The sequence below is a fragment of the Pseudopipra pipra genome, chromosome 11 (assembly GCF_036250125.1).
Source record: "Pseudopipra pipra isolate bDixPip1 chromosome 11, bDixPip1.hap1, whole genome shotgun sequence".
Taxonomy (NCBI): Eukaryota; Metazoa; Chordata; class Aves; order Passeriformes; family Pipridae; genus Pseudopipra; species Pseudopipra pipra.
This window is the reverse complement of record NC_087559.1, coordinates 13574006-13597613: the sequence shown is the minus strand read 5'-3', so window position 1 is coordinate 13597613 and position 23608 is coordinate 13574006. Positions and strand designations below refer to the sequence as shown.

General features: G+C 36.7%; 1 protein-coding gene across 14 annotated transcripts in view; it reads right to left on the bottom strand.

The window, feature by feature from the left end:
* ERC2 (ELKS/RAB6-interacting/CAST family member 2) overlaps positions 1 to 23608 on the bottom strand; it is a 428559-nt gene that overhangs the window by 34661 nt on the left and 370290 nt on the right. The window lies entirely within an intron of this gene.

Below are 23608 nucleotides of genomic sequence, written 5' to 3'. Positions count from 1 at the left end.
CTAGCCAAGGCTTTGAGATCCTCTGCTATAAATTTCAAAACCACCAACTCTCAGACAAAACTCTTTTAGAAAACATATGACATCCCTCAAAGCTCTATCTCTTCCAGGCTCATTAGCAGTAAGTGATAAAAGTCGTTAACAAGGGAGATATTTTTAATGAGCTTGCACAGAGGACTGTGGGTGTCTGCTAGCAGCCTGACCCCTTCTTGTGGTCCTTGTGCTCTTGTCTTACCAAAATAGATTTCTTTTGAAGTGCGATTCTCCTCCTTTGGCTTTTGTCATCACTTTATAAGCTGTAATGAAACAAGTAAACTAAAAACCAACCAAAATTCTGCTAATTACCAGCTGAAAACCTTCATTATGGCTGCACAAGAGTCTCCAAACACAACTCAGGTGCCCCAGATAGCAAGAGGTAAAGCTGCTTTCACAGCAGAAGTCGTATGGCATGTGCAGAGACCATGCAATATCTGCTGCTAGTGACTGCTTAATACCAGGCAAAAACAGCCAATGTCCTTCACCAAGGTTTGTGGGACCAGTATTATCTCATATTATCTCCTCAGCAGCAGGAAGCTTTAGCTAAAAAAAAAAAAAAAAAAAAAAAAAAAGGCAAAAGCAAAGGTCCTTAAGAATTGTTATGACTGAGAGGCCATGAGAAGTTAATGAAACATCCTACTGGATCATACACCCACAAAATCCCTACCATAAACATTGGCTTGTCCACAGGGTTAGCCTCAGGCAGAAGCTAATGGAGAAGACCTCTAACTGTGGAGTGGAAATGTGAAAGTAATACTGATTGTCAAAGATGCCCTGGGAACACTGCCCAAGACACTTAAGAACCACCTCGGTGACTTTTTCATTAGTCTCCAGAGTTTCCAAAAGTCTAGACTTACTATCTTGGAAATGTCAGTATCAGACAAATTTATGGTGAGAAGCAAAGTTCATGAGATAATGGGGGTGGGGAAAAGAGGATGTTGGGGGAGAGAGGAAGAGAGGGAGAGTGAGAAGAGAGAGAGATAGTAAGTCTAGACTTTATTTTTAATATATCTTCCATTTCATGACTTCATCTTGACTTCCAAGGATCTGGTTGATCTTGAGCTCATGAGCAAATAAATCCATTTCGTAGACAATGGCATCAGCTCATTTGACTATGACACAATTTAATAAAAACAACTAGCCTTGGTTTCATCCAATTAGACCAGCTAATGGCCAGGGATTCATTGTGATGCAGGTACAGCTAATGCCTAACTCAAAAAAAGCATCGATTCAAAGTTGCAGAGAAAGGCTGTAAGAGAGGGTCACATGTAAAGGAATGAATGATGCTAAACTAGGAGAATTTCCTTACATGTGTCCTTCAGTCAAAGCTGGGACTAAAAGTAATGTAGATGACAGTCCTGCCCAAGGCTCCTTCCCTTAGCATTCATCAGTCCTTAATTCATGGTTGTGTTGAACTTCAGTTGTACTGTACATATTGGTTCCTATGCAGCCTGAAAGCAATTAATGCTTAATAAATTTGCCTGTCACCTGATGAACAGGCAGACTAGAGTGAGCTTCCAACCTGTCTGATCAAACAAAGGAGAAAGACAAACTTGAAAACATTAAAGGGCTTAAAAATCCTCTTTGATTGTCATTAATTGATTTGCATCTGGTAAAGGCATCAGAGAGAGTAATGTGACAAAACTAAAAGGTTAAGATGTTTGCAGAACAAGAATAATCCTTATGATATAGGCAGGAAATATTTAACTCAGAATAAAGCTTAATGAGGGCAAAATAAAGCCTAGGCATGTGGAAGTGCTCCTCTTTGAGGATATTCTTTATACCAATTACTCTTCAAAGGTATTGCATTAATGTTTTTGGCAAAAGATTACAGTTAAATCAGATGAATAGTTTCCAATGTTTTTGAATCTAATGTGCTCAAAAATGTTCTTTTGCTCATATTATGAATCTGCCATCCTTGTATTTTATTTTGGCAATTTGTATAGATACTGATTTCAATTATGTCAAGAATTTAAAAACAACATTTCAGCCTATTAATCTAGTTTATAACATGATAAATAATTAATTGGCTTTCATTATTGGTTTTTTGTTTACCATTTTGATATATATTGTAATTGTTTATAGTTTATTTTTGCTAAAATGAAGGATGACAGAATCACCTTAATGATGACAGAATATACACTCCCTTGTATTACAAAGAATCTAGAGGTAAATTCATAAACACAATCAGGATTCTATTCCTCTTATACAATGGCTTTTTGTGCCATTATCCCAGCAATCACAACAAAAATAAAATAGATATAAGATGTCAACTACCAAAATAAAAGAAAAATTTCGTACCTCTCCTTATCATAAGTGTATTAAATTAGGAGAACAAGATGGACTTAAGTGGAAACAAGGTACCTTTTCTACTGAAATATTGCCATAAATCTGACTCCCCATAAGTGCTTTGCTCAGAATTAGTGTCAGGAGCCAATAACATAATGCTCCTACTCCCTTTTTCCATCACACTTTTCAGCACTGAGGAACCATCGCTCATCCCTGGGCTTTGAAGTGCATCCTCAGCCAGAGATCTGCATCCCACCACACAGCCTTAAGGAAATTTGTGCCATTTCCCCTAACTACTACTTTATGTTGGGATGCTTTTCCCAGGCAGCTGAACAGTCACCTGTGTTACCAGCACTAGTAAAGCTAGTTTTCGGAGTCACAAAAATATGACCTGAGGCAACATTGTGCAGCAAGGTGCCTAAACTTGCTGCCTGCAGTTATGGAGTATTCCAGTCTGCACGTGGAGCATTCAGCAACCAGCAGGCAGCCCCTTATTGAGATACAGGCCTAACAGAATCGACAAGAGTAAAAAATGACGTCACAGAATGCCTTTTATAACGCAGCTAGTTTGTCACAGGCTACAAAGTCCGTAGCCACGTAAAAAAGGCAAAACCATACACTGCATATGCTACTAACAACTCTTGTATAAAACATAACAGTATAATAGGGAAACAGATATTCTAATTATTAATAGCTGTAGACGTTTCAAACACTAAGGTCATCCAGTAAAATTGCTGCAAATTTAGAAGAAATGGTATTAAACCATGTCCTCAATGCCTGTTGCTACTCTTCATCCTTTTTGCTACATAGTATTTTGGACATTACTGTAGCTCTTTGGTTTTACCTAAGGCAGAGTAGCCTGCATTCCTGTTTAATCACTTGTGGCCCGATGTGCCTAACATTGTTTCCTGGGATCTGGAGGGACCAGAAACAGCAGCTCTGTAGGTCACAGGTTAAACTTTCTGTGATACATGCATACATTTCAAGCATTAATCCTGATTTTGATTTTCAGGATATTCAAGAACTTCGAGGCTCAGCTGAAAGAAGTGTATTGTCCTATTATAGAAAAGGGGGGACAGGAGGGGGAAGTGTATAGAAAACAGTTTTCTGAAAGGCAGCCTCTCTTCTGCCAGAATAATTTCAAAATACTAGTTGAATTGCAAGCACAATTTCTGTTCCTTGCACCTTTAAGTGGACTTGACTGTGGATTCAAAAAAATGTACCTGTTTATTCTCTGAGGGAAAACTATTTAGAATAAGTATATGCTTACAATTACGGTAATGCTTAGAAAGCTCAGTTATGAAAGGATTTGGGTTGTTTGGGGTTTTTTTTTGTATATAAGTTGCAGAGTAATCTAATGAATTGTATTGAAAATGTACGATTTTTGCATTCACATCACATTGCCCCGTCCCTGCGCACAGTCTCATAAATGTAACCAAGACAGATCAAGTTTCACTGAGAAAATTAGCCTAAGAAAAAAAAAGCAGAATTCCCTTCCACTGCCACCCTGCTTCCCCCATACACTCCCAAGAGCAAGACAGAGGAAATGTCAGTTGTACAGAGAAGAAAGAAATTTGGTCCAAACTTGAGATTTCATGCTACATGCTACACGTATTTAGAAAGAGAGCTTTTACATGTGCTGGTATTTATCAACAAAAACATGGCTGTATTTAAATTCACAGAAATTGTGAAACATACTGCCTTTACTTTTTACTTCTCTAAACTTTGTTTTCATGTGCAGAAGAATGAAGATTACCTGTCAAAATAAAATGCTGTAAGAATGAAATATACAGCATGTACTGTGGGAAAGTACTTGGTTTCCTTACAGATGCAGCAGCTGGTGTGCATGGCTGAAAAGTGCTTATTTTAATCAGCTGGAAAAATAAAAGAGTTTATGGCACATTTCAAGTGAAGACATCTTGAATTTTTCACATGCTTAGTATTCAGTATTTCTTTTAATATTCATAAGTCTTCACTGAAAATTAGCACTTTTTATACTAGAAAAGGTTAATTTTTAACTTTCTTTCCCATTCAATGTAATAAACTACTACACAGCAAGGAAGTCAAGATGTTTCTTAAATGCAGATTCAACTATCCACACATTCCACGTTAAGCTGCAATGCTTAATGTAATATCTGTACAGGACTGGTAAACATTTTAAACAATGGATTATGTAGCCTAAGGGACAAAACTACAGCATTCAGAAGGTGGTATAATAGGTTTGAAGGATGACTGTGCACTTGAGAGGAGGCAGAAAAACCAAAAGCGAGGAAATTTGTACCACAATTGCCAGAAAATAATGTAGTCACTATGTGATCACACCCTCTGGCACTCTCTTCTGTCAGGACAGGAGAGAAGTCTACAGTACTGTCATGGTCCACAGGCTACAAATGTTCCCAATGTAGCTTTGTATTCAAAGCTTTTGACAAAAAAGGTCAAAAGCTGTGGTTCACTGAAAGTCTGGGGGCAATAATTCTGTGTTTTAATGACATAAATGACAATAGTTTTTCAACAATAGAAAGAACAGAGAGAGAAGAGAGACAGCAAAAATGGAAAATAAAATTAGTCTTATTTAATTTCCTTTCTACATTACTAGTTGGAATAAAACATAAAATATTGTTCCAAATTCCCTCAGGTGCTTGAACTCACTCTTCAAAATGAAAAGCGTTAATTACCTGCAGCAGTTGCGTTCATCGAATGTAACAAGATTTCATTTAGCCTGTCTAACCTCCTCATAGCTGTTATGTGATGTTTATTTGGGCAGTGAAGGGATGACATGCATTTATTATCAAAAGACTCAATCCCAAATATGCAAAAAAAAAAAAATTCCTCAAGAATCAAAGGAAATCAGATCATTAACACAATACTCGCATCTGCACTTAAAATTCTGTTGCTAAATACTGGCCCAGATATCAAAAAATTCTACAACTACTGCACATGAGACTGCAAACTGCATACAGCACTTCCAGGAGTGATGTAAAAAATCAGTGTCTAGGAAAGATAAAATGTTTCCTACATGATATTAACATTATCATTTAGGATGAGCCAAAAAAATATCCTTTGGCAGGTTGAACTAAACTGCTTGGGAAACTCTGGGATCAAAATATTTACTACATGCAGATGTTATGAACTTACAAACCAAAAAGAAAAACTTCTAATCCTTCCCCCTACACTTATTCTACTGTTTCCCTACCATTCCTACCATTTCATGATGTGCTTGTGATTTTTCACAGGACCTCAAAAGGTTCAGCTCAGCCAGGGAACCAATGGAATAACCTTCTGCTCTCTTGTTCTCCATAATCTCTTTTATCCCCCAGAACACGCCTTCCACCACCGACCATGCGTGTCGTCTGCGTGATCCTTTTCTCCTCCAGTGACACCAGCAGCCCGAGTACCACAACTTTGTCTCCAGTATGATCCCTAAGAGCTAAATTCTGTGGTACCAATGCAGACTTTTTTTCTCTTCCTGCTTTCATAACGAAGCCAATAAAAATGGAGGGTCTGCTCATAAAATCAGTTCCACACATACTTGTCTTATGGAGGTGAATAATCCTGCTGATTTCAAAAGAATGACAAATGTGCATGAAGTTCAACATAAGTGTAACTGATTGCAGGCTCGTGGCCTGGATGCTGATCCCAGGATTTGGCTCCAGCAGCACAACCTTATGCAGCTTGTGCTGATAAGTCTTATTTTAATATTAGTAAAGGGGATATGGCACAGAACGTGTCTGTTAAAAGGTTTAAAATACATGTGTATTTTATTTAAGTAACGTCGAATTTCTGGGCAACCTCCCTAAATTCCTTCAGTTTGCTGAACAATTAGAATCAGCTTTGGCATTCTTGTGTAATGACGCAGCGGAGAATTAAATGACAGACCATATGTATATGAAACGTATGTAAATTAATACAAACATGCAGTAAAGTTAGACATATTATAAAAGAAAACATGCAAAAGTATATGCTGTTTTGTGCACACAAGGTTCAACACTGTGGTAAAAATCCTGCTGTGCTTGTCTATGAATTCATTCTAATTTGCCCCATCTATAGAATAGACAAATGTTTAAAACTTTTTTAAACCCACTTTTTCAAAGAAAGTGCACATCTGTTCACCAAGTCTGACCTGAATTTGCACACTGTATTGCATCCTTCAAAACATTTTTTCGAAACAAATTTTGATTTTTCAACAAAAATGTTCCTAATTATCCCCATATAAAGATAATTTTTATACACTATATGATACTGAAGCCCAAACTAGTAACAGATACAGAAAGGAAGCAGACCTCTCTTATCTGTGAGCCCAGGCACTTTTCTACAAGGGTTTGAAAGCCACACAGAGGCACTTGTGCATGCAGTCAGGGGCAGTGCTTAGATACAACATTTTAGTCATGGTGTTACCCACATAGAACCCTTCACTTACAGAATGTCACAAGTATTTTAACACCCACAGCAAGATGTCACACTGCTTACAAAGCAATCTCTCAGAAGTACAGGCAAACCAGATGATTAGCTTTCCATCATTTCGCTGGTGTTATTTTCCTGACATTCACGTGGGACACTTGACCCGGGGGCTGGTGTGATCCCAGGAGGAACAGCAGGACACACAGACCTGCCTCACACCAAGGGGGTCCTGGCAAGGGGAAGCAAAACTTGCATTTTCCTGCTGCTGCTGCCGCTCCATGGGCAAAAGCCAGCTGCAGCAACTGTCCAGCTTTTCCTGAAAGCAACAGCCTGAGAAAACCCTACACTTGCAGCAATGCTGATAATGCTCAGAAGGAGAGAGGAGAGACAGACTGTCACTAGTACAGCTGAGCCAGGGCACAGGGCAGGGACGGGTCCAGCTGTGCAGGGACCAGCAGAGATGCAGCCCAAGTATGACAGCTCAGAGCAGGCACCACCTGAGCTCCCAAATTCCAGCCCAGGGTCAGGAGTGCAGGAGCCCTGCTCCCCTTGCAGCCCTGCTCCCCTGGAGTCTACGATTTGCAAGTCACATCAGAGTTTCTGAAACTGGCACAATACCATTTTTTGTATGGGGGACTGTTTTTGGAAACAAGAATGAAACTATTGTGTTTGCAACTGCATAGCTTAGTTGTTGGTTATCTTTTTACAGAAATAATAAAAGCTTTGCCTTCATGCACGGTGAATTTTGAAACACATCAGTAATTTAGCGTAGAACTGGAAAAAAAATTAGGAAGTTAACCTGCACTCTGAGAGAAACCACTAATCTGGAAGAAGAAAAGAGCACAGCAGATTTCGGAAACATTTTCCAAAATACTTCAGGCCAAAATTTCCGCAGGGTTTCTGAACCATGATCATAGCATTTATGCATGTATGATGACTTATTACAGATTTCCATCAAGCCTAAGGCATTTAGTTTCTTAATTTGTTACATATCATAACAAGGAGAAAGTGAAAATAGTTTGGAATAACCACCAATGATGAAGATTTGTAAAATATAGACCATATTGACCCAGGACAATAAGGAACAAGCAATTATCTCTCAGAATGATGTGCTCAAAAACCCTCTCCAAAAGCAGCACTGATTTATCATTAAAGAACGGAAATGTTACAATAAAAGCCCACCTCTAGTCATCCATCTGCCTATACCTCAACTAGGAAAAGAACTAACCTGTATGGTCTACAATCTAGATATAAACATCTGCTAAAATAAATTTTAGAGAATACTTCTATAGTAATTTACTACTGTTGTTACCATGTTACAATTAATTGCTAGTTATCTTTGCAACAGGATAAAGTGCTAACAAACCCCGACAAAAACCCAAAACCAAACCAAACCAAACCAAAAAATCCCATAACCAAAAAGCAGATATTAACACTGGTTGAACCTACCAGCAAAAGCCATCATCCTTATTGGGGAAAATTAATCATCACTGTGGACAATCTTAAGTAAGGAACATTTCCAATGTTTTTTGGTTAACTAATGTAATCTCAAATTAATTTGTATTTGCTCCTTGCATACCATGAACTGGTCCAAACTCTCATTTGCTACTGCAATTTCCAACTGGTCTCAAAATCAGAACAGGCTTCTTGAATTTATGAGTGTCTGTTAGGAAGCTGGACAGCTTCCAGGACACAAGATATGAACGTGACCCTCTGATCTGCAGGCAGCAGTTCAATACTTCTCAAGGAAAGAGTTTTTGGAGTGTTCAGTAGGAACTGAATCTTGCATATACTGAACACAGCCCTCTCTGCCCCCCAAACGCTCCCCAAAACAGCACAGTCTGCATCCATTTGTTCACAGTTGTACAGGAACTGGGAAATTTAGCTGACATCTGAAAATTATCTGGTAATAATGCATAGAATATCTAATAAGGGACCTGGTTCTTGTTTCAGAGCTTTTTATATCCATTCAAATGAAAGCTGAATTGTAGAGCCAAAAGAAAAGATATCACACTCATATCCAAACCATAATACTACGAATTCAGTGGTTTTTCCAACAATGATTTAGTAGGTCATGTACCCAGTAGTAATTTTTCTACAAAAAAAAACTTGTTTCTGTGTGCTAAGTGGATTGGTGACAACAAAAGTAAAACTGGTCACAGATTTTGCTGTAAAACTATTCAGTTTACCAAAAAGGTAGGGAAAACTACCGATTTTTCTTTTTGAAAATATTTTCCTAACAAAGTACTAAACCAAAATACAGTTCTTTTTTACTTTCATAAAAAAAAAAAAAAGCCAAGTGGATTTTAAGCATGGAGCTTTATTCCTTAGCCAGATGCTACAGATATACCGATGATCATTGAAGAAAAAAATCCACTAATGGCAGATCTATCACAGATATATGTCACTGCAGATTTATCAGTTTAATTATGGCATCCCAGAATGCCTATGCAGCTGTTTTTGTTATTAACTATGTATCCTGTGGTAGTGCTAAGTTAAAAGCTTTCAGAAGAATGCCATGTAGCTCTTTGCTCACTGTTCAGCAGCTCCATCTCCAGAGCAGAGCAGAGCTGTTGCTGTATTTGACAGGGCACACATGACTGAGCTTTGATATTTATGCTGTGCACTTTTACCCAGAAAGAAAGAATGCAACTCCTGTACCAGCTAATTTCCTGTATTCTGTAATTTAGATATTCTCTTAATGCTTAGTTTCATACTATAATATTAATCATTACTAATTGATTTATGACAAACTAAAAAAATTAGTTTCTTAGCTTCAAGAAACTTCGGATTTGCCACTAGGTATTTCCAGATCTTTTGTTTTCAAACTGAGGATATGGAGCAGAAATACAGACTATAAATTGAAAACAGATAATAAGTGCTTTTCCTGTGAATGACACAAAAGCAGGGAAGGATTTAGATGGCTTTGTGATTGGCATTGTTTCAGTGCTTCAATAATTCATTCCTTGTTTCATATACATTTAAGATGCCAAATATTTTTTAGAGGCTGATTATGCACAATGTTTTTAACTGTATACTCCTAAGTTATGTTGTGAATGGATTTAATAATTCAGTAAGTGTAACCAAGTAATTTTGCAACCTCAGCCAATCTCAATTACTATACTCTGTATTACTCCCAAACCTTAAAATACACATAAGCTAAATGGAAACTCAACATTATATACAAATAAATGCATTTCATACATGAATATTCTATATCGAACACCTTTATAAATGTAATATGTAACAATTATACATCAAGTTTTTCATTGCTGATTCTAATTAATTGATGATCCAGACTCTAGAGAGCCCTTTAAAGCTCCATTCATATTTCTTTATTAAAAGATTTGCAATCTCTGGATCCTCGTTACAGGCTCATATTAAACCTTATGTACAATGGAGGATAACGTCATATAAAATAAACCCTCTTTGGGGTATTATTGAGATCCATTTTTTATTACCTACTCGTATTTAAGATATGCAAGTTAAATGGCTTAGGTCTGCCTGATCAAACATTTCTGCACATCCTGTATTGAATAAATACTCATTACTGAAAATTTTGCTTAAAATGACACAGTACCAAACAGTTACTCAAATAGAAGGAATTTTTGTGTTCTTACAAACTGGTAGACCTACAGCACATGCAAGTATTTAGAGTATGTAAGTCCTCCTACCACTATCACCAGTCTACTTACCAATGTGTCAGCCTTTCCTAGTATCTTCATAACCTGAATTTACTAGAAGTATAACAACAGTACATAGAAAATGACTCCATGACTTTGCTTTTAAAGAACCTGAGTGTTCCAGAGTAATAATTGTCTGGAAGAAGAGCAGATAGTATCTTTCACTAGTACCTCATTTCATACTCTTAGACACTGTTACCAAATTCAAATTGTAGCTACCATTTAAACCTTGATTTTATAGTCAGGTCATGAGGAGTATAATATTATCTATAAGATACAAGGCTTCAGTGATCAGAAAGATTCCTATATGGGTGTATATGTATAAAATGGACTCTATAAGTTCTCTATAGGAATACTCAATCTCTCAATACAAGAATAAGGAGAGGTGCTGAAGTTCTGAATAAATAACAGAAAGCAAAACCAGAAAAATAGAGACATATAGATAAAAAAAAAAAGTAAATAAATACAGTCAACACTGGGGAAAAAAATTAAATCCTAGGAAATTTGAATATCTTACAAAAATCATTACAGGGCAAGTTCTGGATTAGACATCTAGACACCATGATTCAATAAAACAACAGTTGTCAAACTGGTAGCAGACATATCAGCTATTTCCTGTTCACTGCTGCCCATTATGGGAATAAGTTTACCAGATTACTAAATCTGTGTGAAAAATGCTCTGAATAAGGAATTCTAGTGGAGATCTTTTCCCTCCCCCCCCAGCCCCAATCCCCCCCACTTTGTTATTTACATTTAAATAAGGCCCAGAGGCTGTAAACAGGATTGGAACCCAGAAACAAGTTTTGACAGATCTTTGCACAGTAGTGCCTAAGCTTGCTTAATAAAATGAACATGTCTGTATACACACAAATACAAACACACAAATACAAATCACCCTTGCTTACTACACACACAAACATACAAACCTTATTTACATATTCAAACCCATGATTTTACAATTTTAGGGTCATAAATACTATATATATTTGCATCATATACAATGAAATGATCTCTTGGTCCATAGGTGGGTTGAGTAGACACTTCTTTTATATGAAAAGCAGCCTAACACATAATCATTTGAGACCTGCTATTTTTGTAGGTAAACTCCATAGTAGTCACAGAAATAGATGTCATATACATTTTAGTATTAATCATTTTCCTCACAGTTTTCGACTTTATAAATTCATAATATATAAAGAAAAAAATAAGTTATACTTATTTGTTCATTATCTGATCAGTATTTTGAACATGGGATAAAGTAGATATATTTTTCTTATACTTTCTCATTTCTGAGCTACTGTAGCAAATAATTGATCAAGACTAGGGTAAAAATCCTTTAAATAGGATTTTTCCTTATACTTCATGTTCAAAGACATGAAGACGTGGTTTCACAGCAGCTCTGCTAACCAGGCAAGTAGGAATGCTCTTCATCTCTGTCCAGAATTACAGAGTATTATGTTATGCTGTGGCTATCAAATCCATGGATATTCTTAGCCTGGACACACAACTCACTCTGCAGATCACTTTGCACCTTGTGACAATTTAAGTTTTATATCTATGTTTGCAATCTGAATGGGGAGGGAAGGCAGAAAGATAAATCTGTAATACATCTTAGTTACATATGAGCCCTCTGTTAATTAGGTCTTCCTCGATCATCATTCTTTAATTGGTATTTTTCTAATATGAGGAAGAGTCACCTAATGTTTAGGTTTCTGCTGCTGCATCAAAAAGCCACTGATAATGCACAGCCCTATGCCAGTAGGGCAGCATATATTGAAAACAGAATTATTTCTTGTTTTAAAAACAAAGACTAAGCAATGAAGTATTTACAGTGTTAGAAGTGAAAAAAAAAAAATGGGGGAAGAAAAGAAGCGGAAAAAGTGTTACAAGCTGTTTCTGAATAGATAAATGCTCCCCAGCCAAATGGAAGACAGAAAAATAAAAGAGGACTGTGCCACTGGGAAGACTGAGAGCCCAAATGACTCTGAAACACGGCGAAGAAAGCAACAAAAGGGACAGCAGAGAAGCATTTTTCTCCGTCTATCTGTAATTTTCACACGTCACAAGTAAATGGCACATGTTTAAGAAATTCCTCAGCGCAGCCTATGAGGCCACAGCTATAAGAGCCCATACCATGGAATCAACTACACTGCCAGCAGAGAACAGACCTGGAGACAGAATGCATAACTACTGGAGATACCAAGGAAAGTCAGAGCTCGACGTAATGCCGTGTATGACATACCAGAAATGCATTCAAGAGGCCAGATTTAGTAGAGAGGGCCTGGGAGCTTTTTCTTTCAGTGGAGCTGAGGAGGACATGGATGTGTAGTGCTGTGTTGTGCCTTGCCATCAGTGATGAGAAAAATCTGGGTAAGACACCAACTGTTGTGATTCCACAGGTTCCTGGACAGAATATTCCAAGATATTAAAAAATACCTGCACACATTCTTTTTCTGTTTTAAGATGTATACTGCAAGATTATCAGAGTTACAATACACCTCAAGCTTCCATAAGCTTTCTGTAGGGTTTTTGTTTTGGGGTGTCTTGGCTGTACAAGGATTAAGAAAATAAATGTAAAACATCTTAAGATTTGTTTCCTCCTTTCTGTCTCTGGTTCTTTTCAAAGTTGTTTTTTTTCTAATCTCACAATATTTGCCTCATGTTCCTTTTCCACCCTGAAGAACCATATCTACTGGAAGAGCTTGCCTGCTAATATTCTCGATTATTATTTTAAAAAAACCCCTACAGAATTCAAAACAATATGGTTCAACTAGGTACTAATGCATTTATTTATGCATTCCTTCATTCTTTTCAAGCAAAATCTGATTTGGCCCTACATCTTATACATCTTCTAGATAAAGAGGGCATTATTAAAAAAAAAAAAGGTTCATGTTCAGGCATAAGCCAAATGCAGCTTGGTGAATGTGACAACAGTTCTTATCTACACATAAGTAAATCAAGGCTGTATTTGCTCCATACAGTTTTAAGGGGTTTCTGACATTATGAATTAAATTGCTTCTGTTAAATGTTCAGGTAAGACAAGAAACATTCTCCCTTTAATTCTATTTTATGCTGAATGACATTAACTTACTGACTTTGATGGCTGTACCTCTGTTATTTAAGATAAATATTTTTAGATATTCATACTCAGAATGTTTTCTAAATAAATTTATCTAGCACTACACTTTTATTCAACAAAAACAAAAGTACCAGTGATTAGAAGCTCATGAAGTAGCCAACAGAAATGTTTGTCTGAAAATCTACACATCTTTAATAGAGAAAGAATGAATGAGGGCAGGAAGGAACATTTTCTGGTTATCTAGAACTGGATATATTTAAATTCAAGGGTTGTTTAATAGGTTCTCAGGCTTTGATTTATTTCAAATTGAAGGGATTCTGTCCCATATCAAAGATGTCTGTTAAAGAAAAAAAAAAGATTCCTGTCTTACAAACCAGAAAAACACACCCAACTTTTGGCTGAACACATAATTTTCAATTCAGGAGCAGGTGACAGTAAGATATCTCCCAAGGGCAGGGTATTTAGACTTTTACGGAACTAAAGAACCCTGTTCTGATGAAAGCCGGACATTCCTCAGTGCTGGGATCTAATGAAAACATCAGAGTACTACTAAATTTCGAGACTGAGTTTTACAAGAACCATTTAACATTTATCATCACTTTCTGCAAGTTACTTTTAGACAGGAGAAATAGTTACATAAAGCAAACAATCGTTGAATATACTAAAAAAAAAAAATGCACAAACTTCTTAAGATGCATGCACATTTAAGAATGATGCCTCTGCAATAACCTGTCAGCTATAATGGGTTCCCATAAACAGGAAATGGTATTATAAAAACAGGAACAGATTATTATCATCTCTGATGACAGAAACTACATAATTTCTTTTTCCTGATTATGCTCAGTGCAAAGTCCATCAGGTCGAGCACTTTCACAGACCAAATAACAGGAAATTGTAAGGTCAGAAGAGAACAGTGAAAGTTCCTGTAACACAACTGTTACAGAAGCTTTGTGCCACTGGAGATCAGTAGGAAAAGGCAGAAGAGGCAGGAGCAAATGATGTAACCTGGGAAAGTCAGCTTTTAAGTCTGGAAAAAAAGAGCTTGAAGACCCTGCAGGTTACTAATGAGGAAAGAAGGGAAAAGGGGCTGGAGATAGGCTTGTAAATATATCAAATGAACCTGAAAGCCTGGAAGGAATATTGCAGCTGGAAAAGGCTGTAAAGAGAAAGGAGATCACAGCAGAAATACTACATAGGAGGATGAAGAACCACTAGAGGCTCTAAGAAAGGAGACATTGAAATGCTGGATGCAAAATATTAAAAGAGCAAATCTGGGAAAACAAGGATAAGGTGCTTCCTTGCATTAGGAAGCCAAAGTTGAATTTGATGCAAGTGTTGAGATATTAGCAACTGGAATATTGCAACATTTGTCATTTAGATAATTTCTATTAATGACATGAGGGACATTGACGGGAGTGGCTGACAGAAGACAAGCTCTAGGTGTTCAAGAAGAAAGCTGAAAGACAAATTTGGGGAGATACCATGGTTCAGAATTTCTTGGATGTCAAGAATGTAGAAATTATGAAACTGATATTCTTGTTCGTCCTATAATGCCTAGAACAGGAAGCTTCTATACTTTAGAACTAGGTCTTACAAATCTTATAGGTTCTAAATGGCATGAAAATTAGTTAAAACAGACAGATCAGTTTTAGGAACATATGCTAACTTTTAAATATGCCTTTAACTGCCTATACAAACCATTGCTATAAGAGAAATTGCCCTCGTCTGTTTGGCAAAACACCGTTTCCAGAAGTGAAGCTTGCTCTTGTTGAAACACAATTAAATATTTGTGTTCAGATGATGAATTCACTTGCTTGTTCTAAACATTCATCATTTTGGATTCTGCATCTATAAGAAAAACAAATTTGCACAAAGGTTTATCACTGTACCATTTCATTAGTGCACAGAAAACTGAAACTGCTGGAAATGTGCAACTGCGCCTTGTGCAACAAAAGCCTATTTATAAATTATGACTCTGTACACAATATGCCTTGGGGATTGTTCCTGTTCTAATCAAATACTTTTGCAAATTTGTTGCCAAGAACTGATAAAGTATTTACCTGTATTAGTTAGGTGAAAAAATGATACCATCAGGTAAAATATATTTTCACGTATACTTTGGATGTTTTATTCACTCACTAGCCAGCTTCTAAAGGTTCCACGAAAAATTAAATCACATAGCTTAAATATTTGTCTGCAAATAACACTGGTTAAATAACTCTGCAACATCTGGTTTCCTTTTCTGTTTGCTATTTGAGCGCTTTCTCTGAGTATAATTAATCCTTATAAAATGGGAATAAAGCAAGTTATTGTCTTCTGGAAACTGATGAAGTACATTACAACTACAGACAAAGGGACTGTACTTTATTCTGCACAGCAGAGTTAAGATGCCCACAAAGAGAAAAAAAAAATGTTTATGTTCATATGAAAATGGTACTTTGGAGCTCAGAGGCCTAGATTCACTTAACAAATTTAGTAAATTGAAGTACTTAGAGTAACCACATAGCTGAGGAGGAGAATTTCAGACAGACAGTTTGAAGAGTTGGAAAATAAAAGCACAGAGAGACATGACAGGACAGTTTCTGTCTGTCTTGATTTTCCAGGGCTCTGTGCCAACACAGACTGAATTTGTGGGCCAGTACAGATAATCAAAGTGGGGAAAAAGAACCAATGTGTGAATGGTGCTTCTATGGGAGCTGTGGCAACATACACAAGTATTTGCATGCTCATGACAGTATTGATCTAAGACCAAAAAAAGGTTTTGTCCTCCCTGTATCCATCAGTCTGCACAGTAGAACAAAGCCACACTCCTAAGAAATCATCTTTGAATTGAGGATTCATTACTATAACACTTCAACCACCAGAGCTTGAAAGGGTAGCTCCAAACCAAGTTGTTTAAAAAACTCCACACCAAAAAAAGTCTTTATTATGCTAATTACAGAAGGCAAAACCAACATATCCCAATCTTTCTTTTAGAAATCAATAAAGCTTTTGCCATTGATTTCCATGAGCATACGTTTAACATAAAAAGGTCAACAACAGCCACTGAATCTTGTGAAAAATACTGTTCTACTCTCCTGTTTCTGTCACCTAAAAAAAGAGAAGCAATACAAAATTGAGCTACATTTAGTCTGTACCACTGGTCCAGTTCAGGTACTTGGTCTACACCTAAAAATAAATTAAAATAAAGGGAGCATTTTTTTTCTTTAAATCACTTCTGTGACCTCATCAAAATCAACAAAGGAGATGCATTTTGATCAGTGAATTAAATATATCTATGATGCATAATAAAATATTATCTACTTTCCATTTCTGTTTTGAGGTTTGATCTGATTTTGCCTTCTAAGTGCAAAGTGTTATATTTATAACTTTCTTTGTTCATAGAAGACACCTTTTATAATCAAAGCTTATTTTACATTTTAACAAGGTATTACCCAGAAAAGGTTTCAGACTTTACTGAAGAGGCTGGTCCAACTCCTCAGCTACCTATAAAAGCTACACCTTGAACCATAGACTCCAAAACATAACCAAGAGCTTGTCTTTTCTCAAGAAAGACTAAGCAGGACTCTGCCTTAGGATGCAACCTTCAGTATCCCTCAGCATTTTAAAGTGTACAATATATATGAATGAAGAGTGAGGGATACACATAGGAGTCACACAGTCATAACATTGTAAAGCACAAATGTCCACTATCCATCGTATTCAGTTTAATAAAACTTTATTTTTACAACCCTCTTAAGAGTAGGATCTAGGCCTGCTGCATACCTACACATGGATTGAACTTTGCTCGCATGGATCAAATTAAAACCATGAATTTGCATTACCAGTTTGGCCAAAATTAATTAAGTACTCTAGGTATGCCACATTACACAGTTTCCAAAAATCGGTTTGCTGAAGGAAATCTTCCTGGTGAAAATATCAGTTGTGTATTTTTCAATATGCTTCAAATTTCTGCATTTTTCTGCATCAATTTGTTATGGAACTATCTTTCATATTATCCCTGCTTTTATTTTGTTTGGTGTTTGTTTTTAAAGTAGAGTCATAAATGTATTTCCATTTCATGCTATTCCCTGTTAGGAATAAAATGACGGTACTTCCAAGAAAGAAAATTACCAGGGAATCTGTTCTGCATTTGTAGGCAGGAGTGAGGCACTTTGAATGGAGAAGAAGAATTAAATTAGCCCCAGATATAGGGGCTGAATACTAGCCATGTGTTTTTTAAGTATCTGCAAACCCTTTCCTAAAGATCCTTTATAGTCTGAACTTTATAACAATATAGGTATAATCTGGTAAAATGTTTGCTGCCCTACAGCAAGCACCAAACACTTTTTTTCTCTCTTCCAAAGGGACCACTGATCTTTGAATAAAATATTCTTACCTTCCCCCACAGCCACCAGTTCAGAATGAAAGCATATTCCATGTTTAAGATTCTATATTTACTTAGTTTAAATATTTATGGGTGAGATGTATATACAGTATTGAATAAAACAGAAACCAGATTCATTCCTTAATGAGTGGGAAAGACTAGACTTCGTATGGGGCAAAAAGTACTCTTAGAAATTGTCACTACTTCTTTCAAGTCAGCAGCCACAAGAAATGTTGTCTTCTCAACTACTGTACAGAATAACAAAACCAAAAGGAAGTGTTATTAGTTTTTCTTCTACATTATCAGATTTTTATGACAAAGGTTAGAATGTTCAAAAATGTGTTTAAATTTATTCAGCTGTTCTCATAGTTTCATGTTTCACTGGGCTGCTACACTGCATTATGTTCCCATATGACTGGATTAAAGCTATCTAACAGGCTGGTGAAGTTATTAGTCCAGCAACTGAATACTTGTTCAGAACCTTCTTCAGCAAGTATTGACAAGCTGCAAAAGTCATATTGAATTTAGTTGGGGTTTTTTTGTTTGTTTGAGGGGTTTTGTAGGTTTTCTTTTTTAAAAAAAAACCAGGCCATCAATGGTATTTAACAGATCAGCACTCCTAAAGACTGCTCTTCATCCAAAGACACTGATATATTAAAAATGGTGTTTAACCCAGTTGTAGGGAGGTTGGACAGCCCAAGGGAGAGGTAATGGGATACAGAGACTTTAACCTTTAGGTCATCAATTTAAATTCAGCTCAAGTTGATCATGACCAACATTCCCACGTGATGAATGTTTGTTAGCCTGTGCAAAGGAATAGACACAATAAATATTGGTGGACACATTACCAAGGTAACTGATCCCTTTTGGTAATCCCAGAAGAATACCTACACAGGCCACGAAACAATCCTGATTCCTCTAGTTTCATGGAATCCATCACTGACTGCATACTACAAAACAATATCTCAACCACTGTCAAATTACTTTCCAGAGGTTTGGGAATATTTTTTTCAGTAAGTGGACATTTCAACTAGAAGCATCTTCCACAGTGATCACCACTGAGTTCAGCTTGTCATAATAAAGTGTAGTGTGCAAAAACACAGAGAGAAGACTATATTGAAAAATGCCATTGTATTCATTGCTGTTATATCCCCAGTACTACTTCTGGGCAGGTTTGGTTGAACTGTTAAAAGTATGGATATAGGAAAAACAGAAAAACCTGAGACAGCTGACAGGAATAACCAGAGGCATGGAAAGACAGTTCTATATGGAGTCTGAGATTGAGATTTGGTTTAGAGTCCAGATTAAAAAATGTTGCCTGGTATGAATATATAAAATAATGATTATTACAGGCATTTCTTCAGAGCCTGGGGGTTACAAATAAAGCTAAGCACAAAGGTTCTTTCCTAGCCTGTAAGAATTCTGAAGATTTCAGAAAGGTCTTGTTAGTATTAGGACAAATCCTTTCACAATTTTCACAAAAGCAGAGATACCCAACCTATTACAGACAATAGTCCAGTGGTAAAGACAGTTGCCTTGGATGCATTAGATATTCAGCTGGATTTAAGTCTCTATTCAGCTGGATTCAGAAAAGGAAATTGAACCAAAGTCGCATGTCTTAAAGGATAATGCCCTAACTATTAGGCTCTGGGTATTGTAATGCAGATTTCTCTCACGGTTTCTTGTTGAGCAGTTCCATTTCCAATAAATTAGTTATTTGCTATTTGAAATTAAAGTTTTCTAAAGGAAATTTCTTTAAACTACCCTTGACATGAGAGAGGTTTGATAAAGCAACCGTTTCTATCAAAAACACTGCCAACTTGAAAATTTCTCTATTAGCTTCAGTATTTCCAAGAGCAAATATAAAAAAATTCAGACACTTGTAAACAAGCTTTTTTCTTTCCAGCAACACTAAAGAGGAGACAGCAAGACTCTGCCATGTGATCTTTTCCTGTTCAAGATACCAAATGATTTGAGGCTGGGGAATCATTGCTACTAATCAACCATCAATGAACCTCTTCTATAAAAAAAATAACAAAATATATAATAAAATTTAAAATGTTTTAATTTAAAATTGATTGAGGGAAAACACAACAGCATTCATAATTTTTCTTTTTTTTTTCCTAACTGACAATGAAGTTGACAATTTTTACAGCTGGGAGGATAAGGCCTTTAACTAACATATGAGTCATATTTATTGTGATTTACTTTTACCCTTCCAATCTGTAATCTTGAAAATATGCTGTTCCCAAATGAAATAGCAATTTTCATGTGATTTGAACTACAAGCCTGCTATAGCTGGGCTCATGTTTGACTATTATCTGACTCCATCAAGATTCCTATTGATCACAACTTTTAATTACTGTAACTACCTCATGCAGGCCTTCCCAAATTACACTGATTCAAATCTGCTAGAATCATGTAATATGGTTTATCCATACTTCTACAAAATTTATTCATTTTTGGAGACCTTTACTCACCTCCCAAGTTTACCACTCTATCAAGTCATAGTTTTCTGTAGAAATGTTTGTTTTCTCCACTGTCCTACTCAATTTTTCCATTCTGGTTTTCATTCAGTATTCTCCATCCTTCTCTGCCATTACGTGGGTTACTACAGTGGTTTCTTAGTTATTTAGCCCAAATTCATCACACTGGTATCTAAGGACCTGCTTTAACATATTAACAAACACTTTAAAGCAATTAATTCAACACGGTGCTAAGAAGTTCCCTACACAAGTAGGTGCCCATGCACACAAAATCATTAATATGATGTTGATTTAAAATCTTTATCAACTTAACTTCTGTTCACTGTGGAAGGAGAGATAATGTTAAATTGTGCAAATGGTAGTCCTTCTAAAGCCAGATTATGAGACAGGGAATGTGCACGGAAACACAACTGCTGCCAAATGAACTGCACCTAAACCTACTCAATCAACAACTAGGACACAGATTGCATCCTTCTACTTCTGAGTGCTATCCTACTATATATAAACCTTCATTGCAATGACACTAAAGAGGCAGAAAAAGACTTGTCTTTAAAAACCAGCAGCCTGTCACAAATATAAGTTTCTATTCCCACCTCCATCACTCCAATTCACCATATTACAAAGCAGCAATAGTTGACATTTGGATACCAAACTAGGTGATACATCTACTGCCAGAAAAGCAACGTGTAATGAAGCACATTATTCCTCCAGTGTTTTAAACAGGTAGAAACAATAATAGAAGAATTGCCAAGAAAATCCACTGTTCTATTTTTATGCTGTCTGTAGCTCTTCAGACTAAAAATAATTCACAGATGTCATTTTGAAAATTAGCATTTCTATTAGAAAGAAAACCAGACTCATCCTAGTTGATCTCAGACATTGGCTTACTCACCAGAATATTCCACTGAGGCAGATAAATGCATTTGCATGAATAAGGACCTGCATTGCAGGACTTCATAAAAAACACACATGTGGCAAAAAAAAAAAAAAAAAAAAAAAAAAAAAGAATCTAGGAATTAAGTCAGCAATTTTGACAAATATTTGTGTTATAACTGCAATGCAGTTAATTTAGTTAACTATTCCTGAGATCTGCAATGCAGTTATTTTAGTTAACTATTCCTGAGATGAGATCTAATAGACACTGCTCTACACAATTGCCTGAGCAGCATTAACACATTTAAAGCAATTTCACTTTTTAAAGCTTCAAAACACACTGTCAAAAGCACTTTTGAACCACAAATTCTTCCTGTCATCTTGTTTAATTACAACACATTCTTTAAAACTTAACTTATGTTTGAAAAACAGATTCATAAAAATCTCTCAGTTCTACATTCAAAGGAGTTGTTAAATTAAAATAAACTAATTACAAGCCTAAAAATATGGGAATTCAAAATGGGTCATGAGGAGAATTTAGGCATGTCTAGCCAAAATGGTGATCCTGAAGGCCCTTACCTCATCCTGGAGATGTCTATTCTCTAAAGACAATACAATTTTTGATGGCAAGATGGGCCAGACTCAGCAGCTGCATCTCTGTGATGGCCAGAGTTTACTGGCCCGGCCAGGGCAGAGCATCTCACAGCTCAGTTATGTTTAAGCCTGACAGGGAGCTAGGAATGAAACCCACCCCTGCACAGGTGATCTGAGGAGTTTGATCCACCAGGTGCTCTCAAAGCCAGCCTAAGCCAGCCTAATAAACACCAACCAGGTGGGTTTCCTACAGAATTCCTCAGGTGCTATTTCTTTCTAAAATGGTACATGAACAGTCATTCACAGTCTAGCAGCAGCACTATCCATCCCAGGACTCAAATCCCCAGGTCCCTTTCCTTCTTTGGTCTAGGACTCAGAGCAATGTCTTTTAGTGGGATGTTCCAGTCAGTCGGCTGCAGGCTGTGGTAAATGCTGGGACAAAGGTAGGGATATATCAATGTTCTCCTATTGAAGAGCTATCATTGTACAGAAAATAATTCAAGATTCAGTGGGCCAGAGAAAGAACACAAGAGGGAGCAAGAGTCTGTAGCCTAGTGATCTGGGGACTCAGCTGGGAAAAGGAGTCCTGGGTTCTGGCCTTTGCTCCATAGAAGGTTCATGCAATTTATCTAACAGCCTTTCCATAATGTAAGTCTTAGCTTGAATGTGACCATGTTTTCCTTCCTGATACAAGTCCATAAATAACCTTTTGCATAATCACATTTATCAATTTGAGTATTGCAAACATCAACTTATCTATTGCATGCTTTTAATGCTAAATTTTAAATAGAGAACATCAATAAAACTGAAATTGGCCAAAAACCTGAAAGCTTATTTTCCTTTATAAGTACACAGAATACAAGAACTTACTTGTGATCAGGTTAAAAGTACTATCAGAATGCAAATACATGTTTTTACCTGTGTCAATAATAGTGCTTTGAATCACTACATTGGAATGAGCTTTTTCACCTCATCTTTCTCAGGATGCAGTAAGATCTTCAAGAAGTTGCAATAATAGTAAAAGCCTTCAAACATCTTTATTCTTCTCAGTTTCTGATTCTCACTTAATGGTATTTTCATTTGCTGGTTCTCATTCCCTAGCACAACAGTGCAATGTCATGCAGGCGACTTTAAATCCAAGCAGGGTTACCCTGAAATTCCCACTCCAACAATTTCATGGACATATTTCTGGTTTTGCTAAACATTCTTTTCATAATAGCTTCATTTTGGGCCTAAGCCTACATAACAGGGTCCCTTTAAATAATATTCCATGCCTTGAAAAATATTACAAAAACTGTTATATCAAGGCAAGTTATGCAACAGCTCTCTATGGTTTTAGCATATTTACTCTGTCACGCCATATGTGAGACTGCAGCCTCCACAACAAAACCTTTACACACTGAAGTCATTATCTCTGTGAAGTCTGCAACTGGCATTTAAAACTTATTGATGGCCTGGGTATTGGTGGCTCAGTAGGCAGCACTCTTGCCGGAGGCCCAGGAGGTCAGAGGTTCACATTCTGCTCAAAGAACAAGTTGGACATATTCCAGGTTTGTGTGTGGGCTGTGCTAGACTCCTAAAGGGGCAGTCCTTAGGACAGTAAGCGAAACCTTGGCTTTTTGGGGATATCAAAGTCCTCTTGGAAATGGAAGAGGAAGAGTAAAAAGTGAGTTTAACCAGTGAATGAAACTGAGTGCATCTGCTGGGGACCTGGATTTAGTTGTGTGCTAAACACGGAATGCTACAACTACAGTACACTGAACAGTTTGAAACAAGCCATTTTAGTCTCTGTGGCCAGCATATGTTC